This window comes from Hemitrygon akajei, chromosome 3 (assembly GCF_048418815.1).
Source record: "Hemitrygon akajei chromosome 3, sHemAka1.3, whole genome shotgun sequence".
In the NCBI taxonomy this organism is placed as follows: Eukaryota; Metazoa; Chordata; class Chondrichthyes; order Myliobatiformes; family Dasyatidae; genus Hemitrygon; species Hemitrygon akajei.
In genome coordinates, this window is record NC_133126.1 from 186,813,272 (window position 1) to 186,826,308 (window position 13,037).

A 13,037-nucleotide genomic window follows, 5' to 3' on the forward strand; every position below is an offset into this window, starting at 1 on the left:
AATCTTATAAACCCTAGTAAATACTGGCCCAAAGCCATCAATCACTCCTCATTCATTAACCCTTGAACTTCCAGCATCATTCTCATCAACCTCCATTGGAACCCCTCGGCTCCAAGACATTAAAACTCTCACCAATGCACTTCATCGGTGAATGGTCTCCTGTTGCTGAATGTAAATGTTGTGCCTTCATCACCACTTGACACTTTGCAATGACAATTTATAGAGCAGCTTTTACAAACGCTGGGATTTTGCATTCCATGTAATGTTCTTTTGCTCTCCAGATCCTGCTTTAATTGATACGTATGCAGGGAATACTAGTTTGCCTCTGCCTCTCAAAATGAATAATTTATTTGAGCCGCTAAAGAATTCCAATTGCATTTTTTCCCAAATGCCTATTCAAACGGCAGCCTCGTTGTGTTTGTTCCTGATATCAGAAATAACTGCAGAGTTGGGGGCAGAGGGTTGGGCGGCAGGGGACAGAATGGAAAAATAATTAATTTCATTGCTTTAGTGTGTCATTCTGTTAGATAATATGTTTTTGTTATAGACATATTTATGGATTAATGGGAAAGAAATATGCATGTTATTGCCAGACAAAACATACATTCAGTGGCCACTTTATTAGTTACATCTGCTCATGAATACAAATATCTAATCAGCCAATCATGCAATAGCAGCTCAATGCATAACAGGATGCGGGATTGGTCAAGAAGTTCAGTTGTTGTTCAGAGAGCGGCCGACTGGTTCAAGCTGACAGTAACTCAGATAACCCCACGTTACAACAGCGGTGTGCAAAAGAGCATCTCTGAAAGCTCAACGAAGATCAAAGTTCAAAGTAGATTTATTATCAAAGTACATGTACATTATACAACCTTGAGATTCGTCTCCTTAAGGCTGATTTATACTTGTGTGTTGCATCTACGCCGTAGGAAACGCGTACCCTACTCCGTAACTATGCCGTGCCCTACGCCGTGGGGTGGGGTGCACCTCTCCAGAAAAGTTACTCACGCGTCGCGGCGACGCAGACCGCAACAACTGTGATTGGTCCGCTTGAAAGCATCGCATTTCCGGTTGCTTCTTTTCCGCCATGCCTGTAGGCTGTACGTACACCGATGCGAAATAGATGAACCAAATCGTCAAATCTACCTGCCGACATGCGAAAATGATTGAAATGCATTTCCTCGTCCATGTCTCTCACGAAGAAACTCAACACAGTGGCATAGAAACCCCGCCGCCAACTAGCGTTTTGGCGCACACCTATTCATGCTCGCTACGGCATAGAGCGACGCAGAAGTAAAAATCAGGGTTACGGCGTAGGCTGCGGCATTTCCCCTACGCACAAGTATTAATCAGCCTTTATAGGCAGCCGCAAAATGAAGAAGACTCCAGAGAACCCATTAACAAAAAAAAAGATGGTCAAACACCCAATGCACAGAGAGAGGAAACAAATAGTGCAACCAATAGAACGAAGTAAATAACTTCCGAGCTGAAGTTTCACGAAAGTCACAAAACTGGAATCACCGCAGCTGCAGCAGGCCACCCCCTCAGTTCATCTCAAAGCCGAGCAAATTCTGCACATGTTGAACCCTTGAAATGGATGGGCTTACACTCAGATGCCATTTTATTAGGTACAGGAGGGTCCTAACAAAGTGGCCACTGAGTGACTGTTTGAGATTTGGCCAGTTATATTGACTTGGTTCTAACTTTATTGAAGCTGAATCCCTGGAAGCTGAATGACCTCACACAGAATCAAAGCAAATTGCTACAGAATAGAAGGAAACATCGAATGAATTCACCTACTTTCCAGGCAATGCATCACTACTTCAATAAAAAAAAGTTCAGAGATCAAAGTTCAAAGTAAGTTTATTATTATCAAAGTACATATATGTCACCATATACTACCGTGAGATTAATTTTCTTTCAGGCATGATGCACCATCAATAACTCTCGGAGACGGGAGGCAAACGATAGGCTTTTATTAGCTGCAAAAGTGACCACAACATCTTGGAGACTGAGGGAGGAGCAGTGCCTCCAATCGCCTTTATACAGGGGTCTGTGGGAGGAGCCACAGGAGCAGTCAGCAGAGGGGCATGTCCAGACAGGTATACACATAGTTTACCACAAGGCATTCATAGTAGGATTTACACAGTGAGTAGTAGAGCACTGAGGAGTGCAGTAGAACTTTTGTTATTTACCCCGCCCCTCTCCTTCACCATCCCCACTCCCATTTCCCTCTCTCACTTTATCTCCTTATCTGCCCACCAGCTCCCTCTGGTGCTCCTCCCCCTTGCCTTTCTTCCATGGCCTTCTGTCCTCTCCTATCAGATTCCCCCTTCTCCAGCCCTGTATCTCTTTCACCAATCGACTTCCCAGCTCTTCAGTTCACCCCTCCACCTCTCCCAGTTTCACCTGTCACCTACTACTTTGCATTTCTTCCTCCCTCCTCCACCTTCTTACTCTGACCTCTCATCTTTTTTCTCCAGTCCCGATGAAAGTTCTCAGCCTGAAATGTCGACTGTTTACTCTTTTCCGTGGATGCTGCTGAGTTCCTCCAGCATTTTGTGTGTCTGCTGCTTTATTTGCGGGACCCAGGACAGATCTTCAGAAATGATAACACGAGGAATTTAGAGTTGCTGACCCTCTCCACCTTTGATCCCCTGATGAGGACAGGTTCATGGACCTCAGGTTTCCTCCTGTGTAGTCAATAATCAGCTCCTTGGTCCTGCTGACATTGAGTGAGAGGTTGCTGTGGCACCACTCAGCAAGTTTTTAAACCTCTGTCCCATATGTTGATTCATCACCACCTTTGATTTGTCCAAAGGCAGTGGCTTCTTCAGCAAAGTTAAATGTGACATTAGAGCTGTGCTGGCCTCACAGTCATACGTGCAAAGTGAGCAGAGCAGGGGGTAAGCACACATCCTTGTGGTGCATCTGTGCTAATGGAGATTGTGGAGGAGATGCTCTTGCCAATCTGAACTGACTGAAGTTTGCAAGTGAGGAAATCAAGGATCTGGCTGCACAAAGAGATGTTGAGCCTAGGTCTTGGAGCTTATTGATTGGTTTTGAGGAGGGTGCCTAGCTGTAATCAAAGAAGACCATCCTGATGTATTCAACTTCACTGTCCAGATATTCAGGGTTGAGTGAAAAGCCAATGAAATGGCACCTGCTGTTGACCTATTACGATGGTGGGTAAAGTGGAGTGGATCAGACAGGATGAAGAGGTCAATACTCCCCAATGCCATTAGGCTTTACAATTCTACCGCCAGGACTTAAGAACTTTTTAAAAGCTATTATTAATGCTTTTTGAGATAGTGATTTAGATGCATATCATATTTTTTTACTGAGTTAAGTATTGTATGTAATTAGTTTTGCTACAACAAGTGTATGGGACATTGGAAAAAAGTTGAATTTCCCCATGGGGATGAATAAAGTATCTATCTATCTATCTATCTATCTATCTATCAAGTCACTTCATCGCCAACCTCTCAAAGCACTTCATCACTGTGGATGTAAGTGATACTGTTATTTGTCTTTTGTGCTCTTTATTCGACTTATAGAACATTTTATGTCTTGCACTGTACAATTTTCATGATGTATGTCAGTGACAATAAACCTGGTGCTGATTCTGATTTTGACGTTCAGAAATTAGGATACAAACAGATCTTATCGAATGGCAGGTCAAGCCTGAAGGAGTTCCTAAATCATATGGTCATAACGTCCACTGCACACATCCCTCGAGGCCAGTGCTACTTTTTCACCATAAAGCTTCACCATGCATTTGAATTTGCACTGCCATTAACCCTGTTTCAAGATGCAGATGGCATGAAAACTTTCAACAATGTATTGAGCAAGACAAGTCATACCTTAATGCAGTAGCTTTCATGTCCTAGGGACATGAAAAATTGCAGCAAACTTTCCACAAGACCTGTTCTAGCACAGTTTTCTAAAGGATGAAATGGGGCCTCAACCCAGAGTGTTGACAATTCCTTCACCCCCCACCCCCCCCCACCCTCAAAGACACAGCTCAACCCATGAATTCTTCCGGGAGTTTTTGCTCCAGGTTCCAGCATCTGCTGTCTCTGCATTTCCCAGAAACCAGGCTCCCCTCCGTGGGTTTGGTACTTCTCGCTGCCTCACCAAAGCAGCCAGAATAATCACAGACCCCTGGACAGTCTCTGTTGTCCCCTCTCCCTGCAGGCAGAAGATACAAACGCTGAAAGCACGTAACACCAGGCCCAAGGACAGCTTCTACCCTGGTGTTATAAGACTACGAAATAGTTCTCTAGTACAGTACAATAAAATAAACTTCTGACCCCACAATCTAGTTTATTATCATCTTACACTTTGTTTACCTGCACCGCACTTTCTCTGTAAGTGTTGCACTTCATTCTGCATTCCTTTATTGTTTACCTTGTTCTGCCTCAATGCATAGTATAATTATTTGATCAGTGTGCAAAACAAGCTTTTCATAGTACCTCAGAACGTATCACAATAATAATCCAATTCCAATTACACTTGAATCTCTTCCTGAAGGATGATGTGGGTTAGGAAACCTTCTGTGCTCTTCTTCAAAGAGGTCCATTCGTTCTTTAATTTACCCCATTTACTTTAAACCTTCATAAGAAAGAGAGGACCTCCTGCAGTAAAAAATTCCAGCCATTATTATATTAGATTACCACCTTTGATTTTACACTTAAGTGGGATCGGAATTCCATTCGCATCAGAATTGATTGGTGAGCTATGTCTAAGGCATGAGGGATCAGAGACTGGAGACCTGGTAAACTGTGACTTCATAAGGCATTGGTCAGACTGCACTTGGAGTATTGTGAGCAGTTTTGGGTCCCTTATCTAAGGAAAGATGTGCTGACATTGGAGAGGATCCAGAGGAGGGTCGCAAAATTGATCCCAGGAATGAAAGGGTTAACACATGAGGAACATTTGAAGGCTCTCAGCCTGTATTTGCTGGAGTTTAGAAGAATGAGGGGGATCTTGTTGAAACCTATATTAAATATTGAAAGGCCTAGATAGAGGGGATGTGGAGAGGATGTTTCCTATAGTTGGGGAGTCTAGGGCCAGAGAGCATAGCCTCAGAATAGAAAGACGTCCATTTAGAACAGAGATGAAGAGGAATTTCTTTAGTCAGAGGGTAGTGAATCTGTGGAATTCATTGCAATGGACAGCTGTGGAGGCCAAGTCATTGGGTATATTTAAAGCAAAATTTGATCGGTTCTTGATTTGTAAGGGTGTCAAAGGTTAGGGGAACAAGAGTGGGAGAGAAAATATATCAGCCATGATCAAATAGCAGAATAGATGACGGGCCAAATGGCCTAATTTGGCTCCTACAGTGTATCTTCTATAACCTTATGGTCTTAAACTGATCAGAAGCTTCATAGCCCTATCTCAGCAATGGAACACTACATATCACGTCTTGCAGTGCCATGGACTTGTCTCTGGTCATGTCTATTTTTGCACTAGGGTCTTGTTTATGCATAACCCTTTTTTTCCTATCTCTCTCTTCAGTATAAGTATAATTTATATTCTGTGTGTTGTACCTGTGATGTTGCTTCAAGTTTTACTTTCTTTGTACCTATACTTCACTGCACATGACACTAAACTGGATTTAAGTTGACCCATGGCGTTGGCACTGCAAACACAAGAGATTCAGCAGATGCTGGAAAATCAGAACAACACGCACAAAGTGCTGGAGGAATGCAGCAAGTCAGCATTTATAGAGGGGAACAAGCAGTCAGTGTTTTGGACTGCGACCCTTCACCAGGACAGGAAAGGGAAGGAGAAAAAGACAGAGTGGGCCTGGAACAGTTACTGAATAAGTAGAATAAATAGACAAGCTGGATTGCTTTCATCTGCGACTGACCCAGTGTGAGATGAGGAACTGCTGAATGCTTGTTCTTGTGGAAACATGGCTCCAGAGCAACATCCCATGCACCATCAATCTTCAGGCCATGACACTCACGGACTTGTTCTAATATTATTTTGTGGCTGTATGTGCTATCATAACTCTATGTGCTGTGTGTGACCGTATCGACTGTGGTTTGCACCTTGGCCCCGGAGGAAATATTTCATATATGTGCTATATGTATGGTATACGTATCATTGATGTGTATGGCTGAATGACAATTGAACTTGAATTTAATTATAAATAGAATTGTCTCTTATCTGTTGCCTTAAATAGTATACCTTTACTCAATCTGATTATTTACATATTTATTTATTTGCAATTGTCCCCTTGCTTAAATACCAGACACCTCCATCCCCTTTAATGCTAAATTCACACTCTCACACTCTCACTGTCTTTATTTAGCCGAGTATGACTAATCTGCTTTTGCCCAGCTTCGAAGTTTCAAAGCTGCCAAGGGAGCACTGTGAAAACAGAGACACAAAAGGTCCTGCAGACACCAGAAATCTTGATCAACGCGTACGAAATGCTGGAGGAACTCATCGATACTGCCTGACCTGCTGAGTTCCTCCAGCATTTAGTGTGTGGAGCTCCGTGACAAGAGATTACCCAAACAGGGAAATAATGTCCAAGGAGTGATACTCAGCTACTCCTCTAGGGGGAGCCAAGCCTCGGCTGCACAGCCAACCTCTGACTGGGAAGTTGTAATGCTACAGGCATCGTTCTTGGTGCAGGCTGCAAGAGACAGAAACGCACAGTCGTCAGCATCAATGAGTAAGGGCCACGAAAACTGAAAATCCAATATTCGATTAGGCTCAGCTCCCAGGAATAAAATTTCAATGATTTTCATTAGCCTTTGAACGTATAATGTACCCCTGCAGCTGTTGGTACAGTTGTAGATGCAAGCGCAGACTAAAAGGCAAAGACACCTGTGGTGATGTTCTTACATACATGTTTGAGAATTGTTTTCCCCGAGGAAAAGCTGAGTGAATATGTAATGAAAAGAGCCAGATTACATTATGAAATTGCTGACTGCCCTTGAAATTGGCAGATGCTGAGCTGAAAGTATAATATGATTTGTAACACACAAAGAATACTGGAGGAACTCAGCAAGTCAAGCAGCATCTAGGAAGCGGGAAGAAGGTGGGATCTTTCACTCCTCCACCTTCTTATTCTGGCTTCTTTCCCTCTTCCTCTCCAGTCAAAGATTCAAAGTATATTTATTATCAAAATACGTATATACGAGGGGTGATTGATAAGTTTGTGGCCTAGGGTAGGAGTCAATTTTAGAAAACCTAGCACATTTATTTTTCAACATAGTCCCCTCCTGCATTTACACACTTAGTCCAGCGGTCGTGGAGTATACAGATCCCTTCTTTGTAGAAGTCGGCGTCTTGGACCTCCAGAAGTGTCCACAGCAGGGGTGATTGATAGGTTCGTGGCCTAAGATGGAAAGAGATGAGTTATACAGCTCTCGTTACATGCACGTGCAGTTCAACTCTTTGAGTGATTATGCAGAAAGTTTGAAGTTAATAACCCATCTCCTTCTAAGTTAGGCCACGAATTATCAATCACCCCTGCTGTGGACCATTTCTGGAGGTCCAAGACGCTGACTTCTACAAAGAAGGGATCCGTATGCTCCACGACCGCTGGACTAAGTGTGTAAATGTAGGAGGGGACTACTTTGAAAAATAAATGTGCTAGGTTTTCTAAAATGGACTCCCACCTTAGGCCACAAACTTATCAGTCACCCCTTGTATAACACAACTCTCAGATTTGTCCTCTTGTAGGCAGCCGTGAAACAAAGAAACACCATGGAGCCCATTCAAAAAAACATCCAACACCCAATGTGTGAGAAAAAGAACAAATTGTGCAAACAGCAAAAAGTGAACGATCAACACACAGAATTTCAAACTTCGAACCAGGAACCCAGTAGTGTTCAGTTCAGCTCCGTTCAGTGCCTCACCTCGAGCCTACGGATGCTGCAGGGACGTTCTCCAGCAATGTGCCCCAGACAACGTCGATCAAACTGATCAAAAACAGCAAAAAAAACATGAGAAACCAGAATCCAGGAACACATGCAACTTCAACCTCAAAATCCCCCAAAATGAATCCATAGCCTCGCTGATCAACATTGATCCCAAAACTCTTGTACTTTCCTCGGACAGTAGCTGGTGAGAAGGAAAGGAAGACTAGGCAAATGAAGGTAGACAGCGCCCGACACCCGCCCATCCTCCACACTCATTCTCATTGACTTCAGTCTTGCTCAACACCTCAATCAGCAAGAAGCAGTAGAGTCGATCATGGGCTTGCGTCCTGTCTCCAGGCTTCCTGGCCTCTAGGCTCCGCGCTCTGCACCAAACCTCACCAAACTCCCTCAGAGACAGCAAAACACCAGATCACTCAATCTGGTCCCAAAATATACCACCAAACTGTAAATCGCAGGTTCCAATTGCATGCAGCTGAGTAGCAGAATCATATTGGAAAGAAGTAGTAGTTTCGTGAACTTTCAGCAAGACATCACCATTGGTCGTGTTGTTCACTGGTGCCATCTTGTAACAAGGCCCAGTATTTAGACAAGAATAGGGTCCTGCCTCTATACCTCCTCACTGACCATCAGGGCCCTAAGCAGTCCTTCCAGGTGAGGCAGCTATTCACATATGACTCCCTCAGTGTTATTTATTGCATCCAGAAAAGCCTGCTTTGTATTGATGAAACCTGACGCAGATTGGGGGGGGAAATCGCTTTGCCCAGCACCTTTGCTCTGTCTGGACCCCCCCAGAGACCACCCATTTTAATTCCACTCACTTTCCCACATGTCTGTCCGTGGCCCCCCTCCACTGATAGGTAGAGCAGAACTCATGTTGGCAGAGGAGCAACTCGTATTCCACCTGGGTGGCGTCCAACCTGATGGCATGAACATTGACTACTCTGACCTGGTAACTGCTCCCCTCTGCCCCTTTCCCTCTTCTTTGCCCCCCCCCCGGTTCAATTGGCCTCTATCACCCTATCTCATGCCCCAACCCCACTCCCAGCCTCACCATCTGCCCATCGCCCACACACTTCTCCCATTGGCTCCCCTCCCCACATCCCTCACCTCTATTCGAAGTTCAGCCACCCTCTCCTATGACTTTTCATCTTCTTCAGCCTTTTGTCACCATCAGAAAATGCAGAGGAGGCTTGAGTCAAAAGCAGAGCCGCAGAGACAGCTCAGGGGTGAGTAATAACTTTAATAATAGACTGCAAAATAACAGTACACAAAACAAGAGAAAGCAGATACCAAACGCAACACGTAACAAGGTAGCTAAAGGCTAGGAGCAACAGGTTGAGCCGGCTGGTCTGATGAACGAACAAGGACTGTGAGTGAGACCTGGGTTTAAATAGGCTGCAGGTGATGGGTTTGAAGTAAGTGGCAGGTGACTCCTATTAGCTGGGTGAAGACTGGGAGGTGTCGGCTGGTACAGGTCTGACTGCAATGACCCCCCTCCCCACCTTCCTGCAGCTGGCAGCCAATGCCCAGGAAGATTTGGGCTGGTCTGGTGGAACTCATCCCCCACGGTGAGCAATGGATCCAAGATGTCACTGAATGGCACCCAAGACCTCTCCTCCGGGCCATACCACTCCCTGTCGATCACAATCACGGCAATGTGAACCCATCAACTGGTGAACCGTGTACACCGGACCACCTTCCACCATCCTGGTGGGCTCAGGTGGGTTGAGTGGTCCATGGACCACCGACTTGAGACAGGATAAGTGGAAGGTAGGTGTGAGGTGAGGAACGATGGCAGCTGGTGATGGTAATTGCCTGGACTGATGCAATAGGTGATACTGAAGGGACCAATGAATCAGGGCAAGAGCTTACAGGAGTCAATGCGCAGGGGCAGATCTTGGATTGATCCAGTCCCCAGGCCAAACTAGTCTGTCTTCTCGCCGCTGGCAGTGGTCTTGGTTGCAGTAGGAGCGGCTGGTATCTAGGATGGCCCTCCATGCCCTCTGCAAAGCATTGTGGCAGCAGCTAAGCAGGGCCCTGGTGGATGAGACCTTCACTATTGGCTTCTCCGTGGGGAACAATGAGGGTTGGTAGCCACCAAAGGGTGACATACCAATGGCAGAGGAGACGTGTAGACTGTGGGACAGTTTGGCCCGAGACAGACATGCTCTAGGGCTTGGCGGATCTGATTTCCAAGGTCCCAGATGATTGAAGTGAGGATCTGAGAAGGTGGAATGATGGGCCGAGGGTCAATTTCTGTTTCCGCTGGGCTGAACTGTCATGATAGGGCATTCAGCTCAGTGTTCTTGGAAGTAGGTCGGTAGGAGATGGTAGAGTTGGATTGTTCAAGGAAAAGGGGCGAGCGAGACTCATGTGGGTTGAGTTGGCGGGTATCCTGTATGAATGAAGTTCTGGTGGTCAGTCCGGATCAGGAAGGGTTCATTTTCCGTCAGCCAATGTCTGCATTCCTCCTAGGCCCATTTAATAGTGTACTCCAAAACAGCGCTCTATAGCGCTGAACTTGTGATGAAGAAGGCACAAATCTGTGTCTTTCCATCCAGTCCCCTATGGGAGTGGATGGCACTGGTGCCCACGTCAGGTGCGTCCACCTCTTCTACAAAATGTCCGGAGCACTTCAGATGGCAGAGAGTGGGAGTGGTGGTGAAGCATCTCTTGAGTTCCTCGAAGGCATGGTCCATGGTAGCAGACCAGGCTATCTTTGTTGTAAGGTTGCTCAGTCAGAAATCTATACTTTAAAATATGAAATGTAAGCAAAAAAAATACAAGATGTACATTAAGATGTAATAGTGCAAAACAGATGTGCAATGAAATACTTAATTACATATTGTATAATTGCATACTTAAGGAGGGAGTTGTAGAGTCTTGTAGCCACAGGGAGAAAGGATCTCCTGTGGCGTTCAGTGGAACACCTCTGTTACTAAAGGTGCTCTTCTGTTTGTTTGTCCAGTGTGTCATGGAGGGGGTGAGAGGGATTGTCCAGAACGCTCCGTAGCTTCTGCGGCTTCCTCCTCTCAGTCACAACCACCAGGGAATCCAGTTCCACCCCCAGAACAGAACCAGCCTTCCTGACGAGCTTATTGATCTTCGTGGCGTCAGCTGCTCTCACCCTGCTGTCCCCAGTAGACGACAGCGTAGAATAGAACGCTGACCACCACTGAGCCATAGAACATCTGCAGCATCGCACTGCAGACGTTGACTGACCGGACCCTCCTCAGGAAGTACAGTCAGCTCTGTCTCTTCAGTCCAGTCCAGTTTATTATCCAGGTGAGTTCCCAGGTATTTGTTAGTCCTGGACAACTTCCTCATCTGTTCCCTTGATGGAGGTGACTTGGTGAGGGAGTTGAGAGGAGAGGTAATTTGGCTACTGTTTCTGCTGAAACAGCAATAGAATTTGGAGGCCTGGATGCATTGTATTTGTTTTGAGGCACTTTCTCTGCCTTTGGATCAAAGGACGTAACCCTGGAAGAAAATGATTGGGGTTGGACCTGATGTTTCTCTAACTTGCAGTATTGCTGGTTTTTTCAGGAGACACTGAAGGACTAAATGAATGTGAAAGATAGTTTTGGGGCTTCTTGGAGACGATGAGGATGTTTTCGAGGTTAGATAAACACATAGCATGTCTCAGACGATCTTGTTACTGAAGGCTTGGAAAATGGCTGGAATATTGGAAAGTCTGAAAGGGATCCAGTTCTATGTGCTCCATATCCGCATGGAGTATTTCAAAGGCATTATCCATCAAGAGGAGAGGGTAGTGGTTCTTAATGCTGATTTTGTCGAGTCCATGGGATTCAATGCTGGGACAAACCCCCCCCACCCCCCCAACTTTCTTTTTGACGAAGAAGAGTCCTGCACCATCTGGGTGATGGGATGGTCAAACAAAGCCATGCTATAGTGCCTCAGCAATGTAGTCACGCATGGCTAAGGTCTCAGGAGGGGAGGGGGAGAACAGATGACTTTGGGGAGGGGGTGGTGCTTGAGAAGAGGTCGATCACATAGCCCTGTGGTCTGTGGGGTGGCAGTGTGTTGACTCACTTTTACTGAGGGTAATGGCGAAGTCGTGGTATTCCTGCGGGAGCTTGGTGAGGCTGACGATTTCCTTTGTCTCCACGGATTTGTGGCAGGAAGTGAACTGTGTTTGCAGGCAGGTGATTCAGCAGCTGGATCCCCAGCTCAGCAGTGACCTGGATGACCAGGCAAAGAGAGGGTCGTGAGTAGAGAGCCAGGGTAACCCAAGATGAGAGGAGTGTTGGGTGAGTCAATAAGGAGGATTTAGACGGATTCACAGTGAACAGGTTGTGTGTGCATTCTGACTGTCCAAGACCCCCAGGAGATGCCCGTTAATGGCTGTGATGTTGAAGGGGTGAGAGATGGGCTCAGTAGGGTGTGCAAGCTGCACACACAGAGTCCGGTACAGAAGATTGCCTGCTATCTCAGAATCCACCAGAGCCTCCTGAGCAGGAGCATTCGGGGTGTGGAGGACAGGGAGAATGAGCCGGGCTACGGTGCTGGAATGAGGGGCCAGGAGAGCTAATTAGATAGAAGCCCCCTCACCTCTACCTGGTGGTGCAGTAGGAGTTTGACGCCTTGGTGATCGGCTACTCCGCAGTCTACGCCCAAGTTGTTTCTCCGTTGAAGCATGCCCTCCTGGTAGGGGGAGGGGGGTGTTGTTAAGGGACCTCTCCCTAATTGCATGGGTTCTGGAGGCATTGCTGATGAGGGTCCTGCAGCCTGAAATGGTTCTGGGAATGGAACAGTATTGAGACAGAGAGTTGGAGGGAGCAGCAAGTTCTTTCTGGATCATGTGCTTACGTTGACAGACAACTACCTTTAGGCGAGCATACTATGCTGGGTCACTCATCCTGTCAGGAACTGTAGAAGAGGTTTGACCCAAAAGCAGAGCAGTGGAGATGATTTAACGGTGAGTAATAATTTTAATAATAGACTACAAGGATAACAAGCTACAAGGGACCACAAAACAAGAGAGAACAGGTACTAAGCACAACAGGCATAAAGGTAACTGAAGGCCAGGAGCAACAGGCTGAGGCTGGCAGACTTGATGAGTGAACAAGGACTACGGATGAGAGATGGGTTTAAATAGGCTGCAGGTGA